The sequence below is a fragment of the Terrapene carolina genome, unplaced genomic scaffold (assembly GCF_002925995.2).
Source record: "Terrapene carolina triunguis isolate 2854851 unplaced genomic scaffold, T_m_triunguis-2.0 Scaffold69, whole genome shotgun sequence".
In the NCBI taxonomy this organism is placed as follows: domain Eukaryota; kingdom Metazoa; phylum Chordata; order Testudines; family Emydidae; genus Terrapene; species Terrapene triunguis.
The window spans coordinates 51,779,271-51,792,535 of record NW_020664420.1 but is presented as its reverse complement, the minus strand read 5'-3'; the positions used below and the strand labels follow the sequence as shown (position 1 = coordinate 51,792,535).

Below are 13,265 nucleotides of genomic sequence, written 5' to 3'. Positions count from 1 at the left end.
TATCCAATCTGAATTTGGAGGGCTCACTTCTTAAATCTGACAGTTATCAGTCAGTGGAACATGTACCAAGCCAAACTGTTCAGCCAAAAATGTGCACCTTAGTTAGTAACTAAGGAGAATGTTAAAAAGTATCTACTAAAAATAAATATTGTAAAATCCTCAGGCCTGGAGAAATTGCACCTAAGAGTCCTGAAAGAGTTGACTGAGGATACCTCAGGCTCACAGATATTAACTTTTAATAAATCTTGAAATACACAAGAAATTCCAGAAGACTGGGAGAGTGCTAGTGTGCCAATATTCAAAAAGGGCAAGCACGATGACCTGGGTAGTTATAGGCCAATTAACCTAACATCAATCCCAGCAAAATAATGGAAAAATTGATATAGGATTCAATCAATACATAATTAAAGAATGGGAATATAAGTAATGAAAAATGATGAAAAATAGATGATGTCAAACAAACCTGATTTCAATTTTGATTAGATTACAAGTTTGGTTAATAAAGGTAACTGCATAGATGTAACATGCCTTATAGTGAGACGCATAGGAAGCTCAATCTGTTTAGTTTTATCAAAAAGATGGAGAGGTGACTTAATTGTTGAGTACCTTTACTGGAAGAAAATACTGGGTACTACAAGGCTCTTCAACCTTGTGGAGAAAGGCACCACAAAAATGAATAGCTGGTCATTAAAGCCAGATGATTAGAGATAAGGTATTCATTTTTAAACAGTGAGGGTGATTAAACTCTGGAACAAACTATCAAAGGAATTGGTAGATTCTGCATCTCATGAAGTCAAATCAAGACTTAAATGCCTTTCTGGAAGATATGCTTTAGTGAAACCCAAGTAATCCGGCTAAGTATAGGAGTAACTGTATGAAATTCTGTGGCTTGTGTTATACAGGAGGTCACAATAGATGATTTAATGGCCCCTTCTGGCCTTAAAATATCTAATATACCAATGCTGACTTATACATGACAGCAATGCTTTTTGTGAGCAAGCAGGGAATTTTTCACTTCCAACCACTTTGACCATATAGACCTTTATATTGACATCTAGCTCTTAGGGTAGAACCTGCTGTCCTCCACTTAGCTGGCAAAAAGAATGTACTTACAGACACTTTATATCTCAGACGACAGACCCAAAATGAGTGGACTCTGCTATGGTCTATTGATCTGTAGTTATCTATCAGCAAATTTCTCTGCAAAAAGCAATAAAGCAAGGTTACCCTCAGTTTTGTTCCAGAGCAAGGAAGGACAGTAACTTAGTAACAAAACTTGTTTCTTTTTGAATGGAGTAGAAACTGCAGTGTGATTACTCCCTCAGCCGAATGATTGTAGTGAAAGATACAACATGGCATAACAAAATTTATTCTGACTGTTCTGACGACTTTGGCTTGATCTAGGACCTTCCATAATATCTACCAATGTTGCCAGACTTTGACTCAGGAAGACATTGTCATTCTGGAATTGTTTCATCTTTGCTGCTTGAGTCATGGGACATTGACAGTCCGACTCAGCTGGCCCTACAGAGGTATTGAATACTTTAATGCAGCCCAGGAAACCATATATATTGAAATGTTACTGTGATGGGGTTAATCAGCATAGAAGGGATTAAGGAGCTGCTTTGGGCTAGAGTGGCCCTGCCTCTCCGTGCACACACAAATCATGCCAGAACTGGAGGAAGCATTAAAAGGAGGGGACTCCACTCAGATGGGGCAACCCTGGGAAAGGAACAGTTGATCTCCTTAGCTCCGAGAGAGGTCTGACTGCAACCAACTCTTCATCCTTGCAGAAAGGAGAACATGAATCCCCTGTGCTAAGAAGGGGAAAGAAACTGAGACTTATACTGGAATCCTAGTGGACTCTGGGGTAACTGATGCTGCCAAGGCCTTCTGAAGTAAGAGAGGCCGATATCCTGACTGACCCTGCCTATAGGTTTTCTTCCTTTTCCATTATGCTTTTATTTAACTTCATTTGATGACTGTGGACAGTTTTGTTTTTCAGCTGAGACACTGACAGGGGAAGAAACAGAAGGCCTCAGCCGGAGTGTTGAGTGCCAGATCTTCTAGGCTGACACACTTGCAGTGACAGCAGGGGTGGGGTCAGTTGGACTTGTGCTCCCCATATAGCTCCTTCAGGGGGCATTCTGCCAAGTTTAGCTTCGTGGTGGTTACTTCTGGAAATGGAAAAAGTTTTCACTATTGGTAGCAGATAATCCACCATTACATTCTGCGCCCATATGAACTGTTTTGAACTACAGCTTTGCCTCTGACACTTCACTGCACCGTGTACCAATGGGCAGTTGAGTTTTCAGTGATCTCACTATCTCAAGATTCCTTAAAAGAATGATAAATGTCCTCCCACTGTTCAGCAAGCCTGTCCTGATATGGGAACTCATCTTGGTGCTATCAGCATTAATGGAGGCACAATTCAAGCTTTTGGGAGAATCATATAGAATCATAGAATATCAGGGTTGGAAGGGACCTCAGGAGGTCATCTAGTCCAACCCCCTGCTCAAAGCAGGACCAATCCCCAGACAGATTTTTACCCCAGTTCCTTAAATGGCCCCCTCAAGGATTGAACTCACAACCCTGCATTTAGCAGGCCAATGCTCAAACCACTGAGCTATCCCTCCCCCCAAACACAAAGAGAGTGTTCTTTATTTCACCTCCCATTTAAAGACTGCATTTTTAATTGCAGTAACATCAGCAAGAAGAGTTTCTGAGTCATAAGTTTTAATACTGATCCTCACTTCATTGTATTCCACAGGTAAGATGTTGACCTATTCTGCATCTCAGATTTTTACCAAAAGTGGTGTCTGAGGCCTGGTCTACACTATGACTTTAATTCGGATTTAGCAGCGTTAAATCGAATTAACCCTGCACCCGTCCACACAACGGAGCCATTTATTTCGAAATAAAGGGCTCTTAAAATCGATTTCTGTACTCCACCCCGACGAGCAGAGTAGTGCCAAAATCGATTTTGTCATTTCGAATTAGGGTTAGTGTGGCCGCAATTCGATGGTATTGGCCTCCGGGAGCTGTCCCAGAGTGCACCATTGTGACCGCTCTGGACAGCAATCTGAACTCGCATGCACTGGCCAGGTAGACAGGAAAAGCCCCAGGAAAATTTGAATTTCATTTCCTGTTTGCCCAGCGTGGAGAGCACAGGTGACCACAGATAGCTCAGCTCATCAGCACAGGTAACCATGCAGGCCGATAATCGAAAAAGAGCACCAGCATGGACCGTACGGGAGGTACTGGATCTGATCGCTATATGGGGAGAAGATTCAGTGCTAGCAGAACTTCGTTCGAAAAGACGAAATGCCAAAACTTTTGAAAAAATCTCCAAGGGCATGATGGAGAGAGGCCACAATAGGGACTCAGATCAGTGCCGCGTGAAAGTCAAGGAGCTCAGACAAGCCTATCAAAAAACAAAGGAGGCAAACGGTCGCTCCGGATCAGAGCCGCGGACATGCCGCTTCTACGCCGAGCTGCATGCATTCTAGGGGGGGCCGCCACCACTACCCCACCTGTGACCGTGGATTCCGGGTCGGGGATAGTCTCATCAGCTACACCTGAGGATTCTGCGGATGGGGAAGAGGAGGAGGAGGAGGACGAGCTTGCAGAGAGCACCCAGCACTCCGTTCTCCCCAACAGCCAGGATCTTTTTCTCAGCCTGACTGAAGTACCCTCCCAACCCTCCCAAGCCAGTATCCAAGACCATGACCCCATGGAAGGGACCTCAGGTGAGTTTACCTTTTAAAATATAAAACTTGTTTTAAAAGCAAGCGTTTTTTAATGATTACTTTGCCCTGAGGACTTGGGATGCATTCACGGCCAGTACAGCTACTGGAAAAATCTGTTAACGTGTCTGGGGATGGAGCGGAAATCCTCCAGGGACATCTCCATGAAGCTCTCCTGGAGGTACTCCAAAAGCCTTGCCACAAGGTTTCTGGGCAGCCTTATTCCGTCCTCCATGGTAGGACACTTGACCACGCCATGCTTGCAGCAAGTAATCTGGTATCATTGCCTGACAAAGCCTGGCAGCGTATGGTCCCGGTGTTTGCTGGCATTCAAGCAACATCCGTTCTTTATCTTGCTGTGTAATCCTCAGGAGAGTGATATCGCTCATGGTAACCTGGTTGAAATACGGGAACTTAATTAAGGGGACAGAGGTGGCCGTTCCTACTGGGCTGTTTGCCTGTGGCTGAAAAGAAATCCTTCCCTGCAGTTAGCCAAGCGCAGGGGGGGGAATTGGCCCTGAGCTTTTCGCGTTTGGCTAACGGATTTTCCCTATTACCAGCCACGCGGTGGGGGGAGGGGTACAGCGATCATCCCAGAGAATTCATGGCGGGAGGGGGAGGGTGGGGGGGTTAGTTTGGTTTCTGCAGGGATCTTCCCTGATACCTGCCACGCGGTGGGGGGAGGGATAAAGCGATCATCCCAGAGAATTGGATGGGGGGGGGGGTTAGTTTGTTTTCTGCTGCTGAAGGTTAACAGGAAAACCGCAGCAGTCAACGGGCTTTGCTTGGTATGTGGGAAAGGAGGGCGCAGAAGCCGAAAGACAATGGCAAGCTGAATTCTGTTGCCCGGACCTGCGTCTGTGATCTCTAACACCAAAGCCACAGGCACTCAATATTAAGATGGAAAATGCGACCTTGTACTGAAATCACATGTGCTATGTAATGTGAATAGTGTTTTTCACCGTGAAAGAGTATAAGCATTGTTCTGTAAAATGTATCATTTTAAAAACTTCTCTCCTTTTTTTCAACCCTCCCTCCAGCAGCTGCAAATTTTTCAAGCCTCCCTCCTCCGTCCCGAAGGCTATCTCAGATAAGGCGGCGTAGAAAGAGGACGCGAGATGACATGTTCACAGAAATAATGGAATGCACCCGCAGTGAAAGAGCTCATTTGAATGAGTGGAAGGACACTGTATCTAAATTTAGGAAAAGATGCCAGTGAACGTGAGGTCATGAGGGACGCTCGAGATGAGAGGTGGCAGTCTGCAACGCTGGGGCTGCTGCGTGAGCAAACGGACATGCTCCGGCATCTGGTGGAGCTTCAGGAATGGCAGCAGGATGACAGAGTGCCGCTGCAGCCGCTGTATAACCTCCCTCCCCCCTCACCATGTTCCATAGCCTCCTCACCCAGACGTGTAAGAACGCGGGGGGGGAGGCTCCGTGCACCCTCCCACTCCACCCCAGTGGACAGCCCAACCAAAAGGCTGTCATTATGTTGAATTTGTTCAGTGGCCTTTTACTTCCCTCCTATCCTCCTCCCAAACCTCACCCAGATTACCTTGTTGGTTCTCTCCCTATGTTTATAATCACTTAATAAAGAATACATGATTTTTAAACGATAGTGACTTTATTTCCTTTGAAAGCAAGCTGGGGGAACGGGGAGGATGGTTTCCTTACAGAGAATGAATGAGTCAATAAAGGGGGCGGGTTTTCATGAAGGAGAAACAAACAGAAATTTCACACTGTAGCCTGGCCAGTCATGAAACTGGTTTTCAAAGCTTCTCTGATGCACAGCGCTTCCTGGTGTGCTCTTCTAATCGCCCTGGTGTCTGGCTGCGCGTAATCAGCAGCCAGGCGATTTGCCTCAGCCTCCCACCCTGCCATAAAGGTCTCCCCCTTACTTTCACAGAGATTGTGGAGCACACAGCAAGCAGAAATAACAATGGGGAGATTTCTTTGGCTGAGGTCAGAGCGAGTCAGTAGCGATCGCCAGCGACCTTTTAAACGGCCAAATGCACATTCTACCACCATTCTGCACTTGCTCAGCCTGTAGTTAAACAGCTCCTGACTCCTGTCCAGGCTGCCTGTGTATGGCTTCATGAGGCATGGCATTAAGGGGTAGGCTGGGTCCCCAAGAATAACTATTGGCATTTCAACATCACCAACGGTTATTGTCTGGTCCGGGAAGTAAGTCCCTTGCTGCAGCCCTTTAAACAGAGTAGTGTTCCTGAAGACGCGAGCATCATGAATCCTTCCCGGCCAGCCCACGTTGATGTTGGTGAAACGTCCCTTGTGATCCACAAGTGCTTGCAGCACCATTGAAAAGTACCCCTTGCGGTTTATGTACTGGGTACCCTGGTGCTCCGGTGCCAAGATAGGGATGTGGGTTCCATCTATCGCCCCACCACAGTTTGGGAATCCCATTGCAGCAAAGCCATCCACTATGACCTGCTCATCTCCCAGAGTCACTAGCTTTCGTAGCAGCACCTCAGTGATTGCTTTGGCTACTTGCATCACAGCAACCCCCACAGTAGATTTGCCCACTCCAAATTGATTCCCGACTGACCGGTAGCTGTCTGGCGTTGCAAGCTTCCACAGGGCTATTGCCACTCGCTTCTCAACTGTGAGGGCTGCTCTCATCTTGGTATTCTGGCGCTTCAAGGCAGGGGAAAGCAAGTCACAAAGTTCCAAGAAAATGCCCTTACGCATGCGAAAGTTTCGCAGCCACTGGGAATCGTCCCACACCTGCAACACTATGCGGTCCCACCAGTCTGTGCTTGTTTCCCGGGCCCAGAATCGGCGTTCCACGGCTATAACCTGCCCCATTAACAGCATGATCTCCAAAGCACTGGGTCCCGCGGTTCGATAGAATTCCATGTCCATATCCTCATCACTCTCGCCGCCGCGCTGCCGTAGCCTGCTCCTCGCCGCCTGGTTTTGCAGATTCTTGTTCAGCATAAACTGCACGATAAGGCGCGAGGTATTTACAATGTTCATGACTGCTGTCTTGAGCTGAGCGGGCTCCATGCTTGCCGTGGTATGGCGTCTGCACTGTTCACCCAGGAAAAAGGCGTGAAACGGTTGTCTGCCATTGCTTCCTGGAGAGGGGGGAGGATATACCCAGAACCACCCGCGACAATGTTTTTGGCCCCATCAGGCATTGGGATCTCAACCCAGAATTCCAATGGGCGGAGGAGACTGCGGGAACTATGGGATAGCTATGGGATAGCTACCCACAGTGCAACGCTCCAGAAATAGACGCTAGCCCCGGTACATGGACGCACACCGCCGAATTAATGTGCTTAGTGTGGCTGCATACATTCGACTTTATACAATCTGTTTTCCAAATTCGAATTATATAAATTCGGATTAATCCCGTAGTGTAGACATACCCTGAGTTCCAACTAAATCTCTGAGTATTGTGAGATATCAAAAGGGCTTTGAATTCTTATTTGGAGAAGATTAGCATTTAGGAAGTCTCTTAGACTGTTTGCAGCTTTTTGAGAATTAGTTTAAAGGAAATGGTATGTCTCTATATACGCTGTCTCTCAGGGTCTGTTGCATTACATTGATAGTCTTGGCTATGAACATTCAGTGAGGAGTCACTTGTGCTTTGCTTATCTAGAAGGTTTCAGCAGTGTCAGAGGATAGATTCACAAGTGTGCATATTGTGGCAGGGTACCTCCTTCACCTCATTGGCCTCAGTGTTTCTCCCTTGGAAAAATTTGGATTAACTCCTTTGCTGTTGTCTTGGACATTGTGTTTTGCAGAGGTACTGCTTCTAGGTACCGGGTAGCATAGTCCAGAACCATGAGCACATATTGACAATCCCAGGCCGACTTCTCCAATGGGACTATTCAGTCCATGTTATCCTCTCAAACGGGACTTGAGTAATAGGTAGGGGTACTAAAGGAGCCCTTAATTGAGGTTGTGGGCTGTGCAATTGGCACTCCGGGCAGGAGGCACAATAGCATCAGACCTTACTATAGACTCCGGGCCAAAAGAACTTTTGAATGATTCTTTGTAGGGTTTTATCCACCCCTAAATGTCCCCCAAACAAATGACTATGCACTAGGTCTAATACTGCCCTTTGGTGTCCTTGAGGTACTAGAAGCTGCTCCAATTTTTGTTCCTGTAATCTGACTACTCTATATTGCAGGTCTCTCTTTATCACGAAGTACATCCCTGGACCTTTGGGGGGTTTTTCCCTCTCCAACAGAACCCCATTCACCTCAACTATCTCTTTTCTAATGTGGTATAGAGAATAATTTGCTTGGTTCTGCCAAAAATTCTTATATGAGGGACCAAGATGTCCATACTCAAAGGAATCCATTTCTTCCCTTGGATTGGTCTCAGTGGAACTGGGCTCAGCCTCACATTCGCTCACTATCTGAGTTGCCTCCCTGCCTGCTAGATGAGACTGCTTCCCCACAAGCACCACCTTTTGATTCTGGACCAAGATTTTGGTCCCCAGTCTTTTGTCAGCCATCCTCTCTCGTTTAGTCTTCCTTGACTTCCCAGTAGCTGAAAACAAGTCCAGGGCTAATTCAGGGAAAATGAAGAGAGGGGTTACTGTTTTCCTCCAACCCTTCCAACAGGAGTAGATTTCAAAACTCTGGGAATTCTCATCCTATGAGCACTGGATACAGAAGTTTAGCGATTACTCCTGCTTGTATTTCCCTGAACATCAATTTATACAGGAATGGCTGAGTAGTAATGAACTGCCCCATGTGCACAGGTTATTCCCATGCATTTGGCTCGAGACAGCTGCTCCTGCCCCACCAGTTTCCCAGATACCAGCGTGATTGCACTTCCTGAGTTCACTAAAGCAATGGTCTCTATACTAGTGGTTCTCAAACTTTTTTTTTTAAATTGCTGAGGGTCTCGGCAGACCACTTAATGATCTTTCCAAATGTTGTTTGTACCATTAGCTAACTATTGTAAAGTGCTTTGTATAAAAGCGCTGTATAAAAAAAAAGTAGTAATAATTGTTTTTTCTACAAATAAAAGCACACAACTCATATTTTAATATCAGTAGTCTTACCTTTCGAATGTGATGGATGTGCCCTCTCTCCCCCGCCGCGGCAGCCCCCGAGCTGGGGCTGGGAAGGAGGGGGGTTTCTCCCCCACCACAGCAGACACAGAGCTGAGGCTGGGAAAGAGGGCCATCTCTCCCCAGCAGCCGCAGCCTGGAGCTGGGGAAAGTCGCCTCTTTCTCTGGCCGCCACAGCCCTGCATGTCCCAAATTCTCTCCAACCCCTCTTCTCACCCCACTGCCTTCTCCCACCTACCCCTTACTCATCCCACGTCCACTACCGCACCTTAGATGTGTGTCTTCTCCAGGGACCAGGGACCAGGCACCTACTTATTGGAGCCATGCCTGCACGGCTCCACTAATTAGGTGGGTGCCCCTTCATTCTCTTGTGTGTGGCCATCCAGGCGCGCATCTTAGAGGGAACTATCCGCACACCACCTGAATGGACCTCACGGACCACAGGTTGAGAACTTCTGCTCTATACCATTCATTCTAACTGGCCATGTATATCTATGTGGCATCATAGCGACTCCTACAGGTTGGATTAGGTTGCATAGATCTTCACTATCACCCAGACTGCACTGCATGGGCTCCTCAATGTTAGGGCATTGAGCTGCTATATGTCCTAATTCCCCACAAGTATAACATCTACACATAGCCCTGGTTATTCCCCTATGCTTTGGGCTATTAGGTGTCACACTGCAGCCTTCTCCCGCCAGTTCTCCAAATCCCTTCATGGCCTCTGGCTGCTCTTTTGCATCGCTCCTCCCCAACATAGTTCTGCCCAAACTTTCAGTGGTCCGGACCTTTGGATCTGGGATTGGCTACTTGGTCAGATGCTTCTCTTCTCCAGTAGTCCGAGAAAGCTCTCTGGCCATTAAATGCCTTTCTACGAGAGCGACTATATCATAGTTAAAGGAAGAGTCATTTTGGTCAACCCACCCTCATAGTTCCCTCAAGAATCTGTCCAAAACCAAGAGTGCTATGATCTGTTCTGTACTGTGGTTCTTGGGATGGAGCCACTTCCATATTAGATGGATCAGGTCGGACAGTTGTGATCTTGGCACTTTGCTGTCCCGGTGCTTCAACTTGTGAAATCTCTGGGCCCTTGCAGCTGTAGTCACTCGCACTTTCAACCGTAAGTTGGTCTCAGCATTTCTGCCTTGGGCGGTGGGGGGGGCCTGGAGAAAATCAGTCTGACTCCAGAAGGTTTTTTGCTTCACTCTGTTTTATTTTTCCTTTATTTACATGGTGGGCCTCAAGGTAAGCCCAAGAAGTTCTCTTAAGAAAAAAACAAAAACAAAAAACCCAAACGCACAAAACAATCATAAATACTTTTCCTTGCTCCCTCTCCGGGGTGTTGCCCTACTACATTGGTACCTAGTTGGTTGACACTTCTTCTCCCAGGCAGATGTTACCTTAGTTTCTTTCCCTATAGAGAGGGGAGACATCTTTCCACCCAGGGGAAGCCTTTCTTTCCTGCTGCTGCCACTACCCCGCCATAGCTCGTCTCTCAACTCTCCCCTTCTCTCCCTTACCAGAAGAGGGGGTTTTAAAGGTCATTGGCAGTTCCTAACTGGCCTCGGGTGTCTCTAGTTAACCCAAGGTAACCTTTTTTTTAAGCTCATAGGGAACAGGGCTTTGATCATTCTAGGGCTGCTATATCTACCCTCCACTTCTCTCTCATATCTGTCAGAACTGACTTTGTCACAATATCCAGAAGCACTCTTGCAAAGAATCACAGTCACCATGATAAATAACTGTTTTTGATGTACCCTAATCTTGGCCTCATTATATAAATTTAACCATGGCTCAGACATTTAAGATTTGGTGGGAAGTCGCTATGAAATTTAGTTTTTCCATATAATATAACTCAGATCTTAGTTTTTAAGATGTTGGTTGCTCAGCACTGAACTTGCTACGTAAAATAATATCCTTCTTAATAGAAAAAAAGACACAAAATACAATACTGTACATGAGGTATATTCTGTTGTCAAAATATGCATTTTTTGTATGTGTATGCTCTCTTTAGTCTGCGGTGCTGGTGAAGACACTTTCATATTTCCTGATTGGAAAAAAAGATGAATGCTTATGTCAGTAATATTATCGGAGAAAAGAAGACCCTGCTGTCAGAAATAAACAGGCACAAATTATGTACTTTGGTCATATCAGGTGTAGAGATGGAAATAACGTCAAGAAAGTTGTCAGGGAAGGAGTTGTGGTGAGTCATGGTAGCAGGGGCCAACCAGCAAGGAGATGGATAGATAGTGTGCAGCAGATCACTGGGAGATCAGTTGCCAAGTGCTCAAAGGTAGCAATGGACTAAGAAGGCTTCTGAAAATTCATATTCAGACATGAATAAATTGATTTTACTTATTTATGCTCAGTTTACATTTGCATTGTGGTCTCTCGGTACTATAATATGAATTACTATTAATTATTGGCTACCAAATGTACTGCTTACTGGAAATTTCCCATTTTTACTTCCTTTGTTGTACGATTGCAGTGTTTAGTCATGGTTGGTTGCAATACGTGTATCATCATTCCTCTCTATGACAATTAGACAGTGAAGCGAAAGTAAAGCTGCTTCAGGTGTAAACATGCCTGTGATTGGTTGGATATATGTGAATGGGTCAATGGACGAGGTATGTGTGGAATGAAGCATGAAAGTGAGTCAGAAATGGAAATCCTGCTTCCTTTCCCTTTTTGATATATCCTAATATCCTGTTTGCTGGGGTTTTTGTTTAGTTTTGTTTTTAATTAACTGCAGATATAAGCTGAAGTTCAGGAACACGTATACATTAAACTAGTAGCTGCTACTGCTGTTTGTAAAATGCTTGGAGATACCTGGATGAAAGTGTGTGTGCATATGGCAAGTGCACTGATCGTCATTTTTAAAAGTTAACATTTACCCGTGGGCAGCAGGTATCAAAGTCAGGGGAAGGCTGAGCGTACCCAAACTGCCTGTGTGGCCCCACCCACACTCCACCCCCAGACCTCCTCCTGCTTCCCACCGCACTCTGCTTCAGCTCTTCCTTCCCATATGGCCGGGGCCTCAGGCCAGTGGCACCAGAACTGAGGGGGCCAAGGGGCCATTGCCCTCCCACTTTTTGAAAGTTGACGGGCCTCATCCGTCCATTTTTTGCCGGCATGGACCCCACTCCCTTCCCCTCCTCTTCCCTCCCATCCCCTGAGGCCCCGGCCAGGCCAGCGTGGAGCCCGGGTAGCTGTGGGGAGCCATGGCAGACCCTCCACCTGCGCGGGGTGCAGAGGGACTGAGAGCAGTCCCCAGCCTGTGTCCCCACCCCCGGGCTCCCCAGCCTCCCGGGGCAGGAGGAGAGTCCATGACTCCCCGCCAGCTCCCCACAGCTGCCTGTGTGGCTCTCCCTGACCCAGTTCCACCTGGGGGGAGGGAGTGGGGAGCGGCCTCAGAGCCGCAGCCTGGCCATGGTAAGAGCTGCATGGTCAGCAGTGAGGAGCTGCAGACCCTCCAGCTGCCCCTGGTGGGCGGGGACACGGGCTGAGGGCTGCTCAGGCCCCCCATACTGCAGGCAGGTAGAGGGTCCACTGCGACTTCCCCACAACTGCACACCTGGCTCTTATCATGGCTGGGCTGTGGCTCTAAGCCCCTCCACCCCCCCACCAGCTGGAGCCGGGTCAGGGAGAGCTGCGCGGGCAGCTGTGGGGAGCCTGGGTCCCTCCACCTGCCTTAGGCGGGGGGCCTGGGACATAGGCAGGGGACTTCTCTTGCCTTCAACTTGGGCAGGGGCCCCACACACACACACGCACACACTTTTGGGAGGGCTCTGGCGCCCTTGCCCCAGGATGGGGCTAGTGGGGGCCAGCCTGCAGCCAGGGACTTCAGGCAGCTGGAGCCAGTGCTTGCGCTGCCCACCGACCGCTCCGGGGTGTGGGGACTGTACTGCCCACCCCTTTCCCCCACCAGAGCCCAGAGGCCCCCCCATACCCGCCATGCTGGGGGCCGTGCTCAGCTGCCTGCCCACCTGGGGCTCGGGTTGGGGCCGCTCTGCCTGCCCACCCACAAGCCAGGCGCTCTGGGGCTGGGGGAGGGGGCGGGCACTTGGGTGGCCCGGGGCTGGGTGGGGAGGGGCCTCTAGTCTCTGGCTGGGAAAGCGGGTGGGAGGGGAAGGGCCCATTCATTTACCTACACACACTAAAATTCATAGTTTTTTGCTCTTGGAATTTTCTGATGTCACTTTTTAGTTGTAATACTGAGTTCTGTTTAAGCATAATTGTGACAAACTTTTTTCTGTATCACAAAGTTGTTTTATAGAGAGTAATTCTGTTACTATTAGGAAAATATTAGCTGATTCTGATTTTGACTGAACGGGGGTTACTAATAAACTACTCTATTTAATTAGTTTTAAGATATACTGCAAGTTACTCCTCTACAGTATTTCATGCAGTAGCATGCAAAGATGTATTTTTTTACTGGTTTAATGTTACCATTATAATTATATATATAC

General features: G+C 47.5%; 1 protein-coding gene across 1 annotated transcript in view; it reads left to right on the top strand.

The window, feature by feature from the left end:
* The window catches only part of KIAA0825 (KIAA0825 ortholog), a 116,080-nt gene that overhangs the window by 69,731 nt on the left and 33,084 nt on the right, over nt 1-13,265 (top strand). The gene's annotated exons all lie outside the window — the stretch shown is intronic.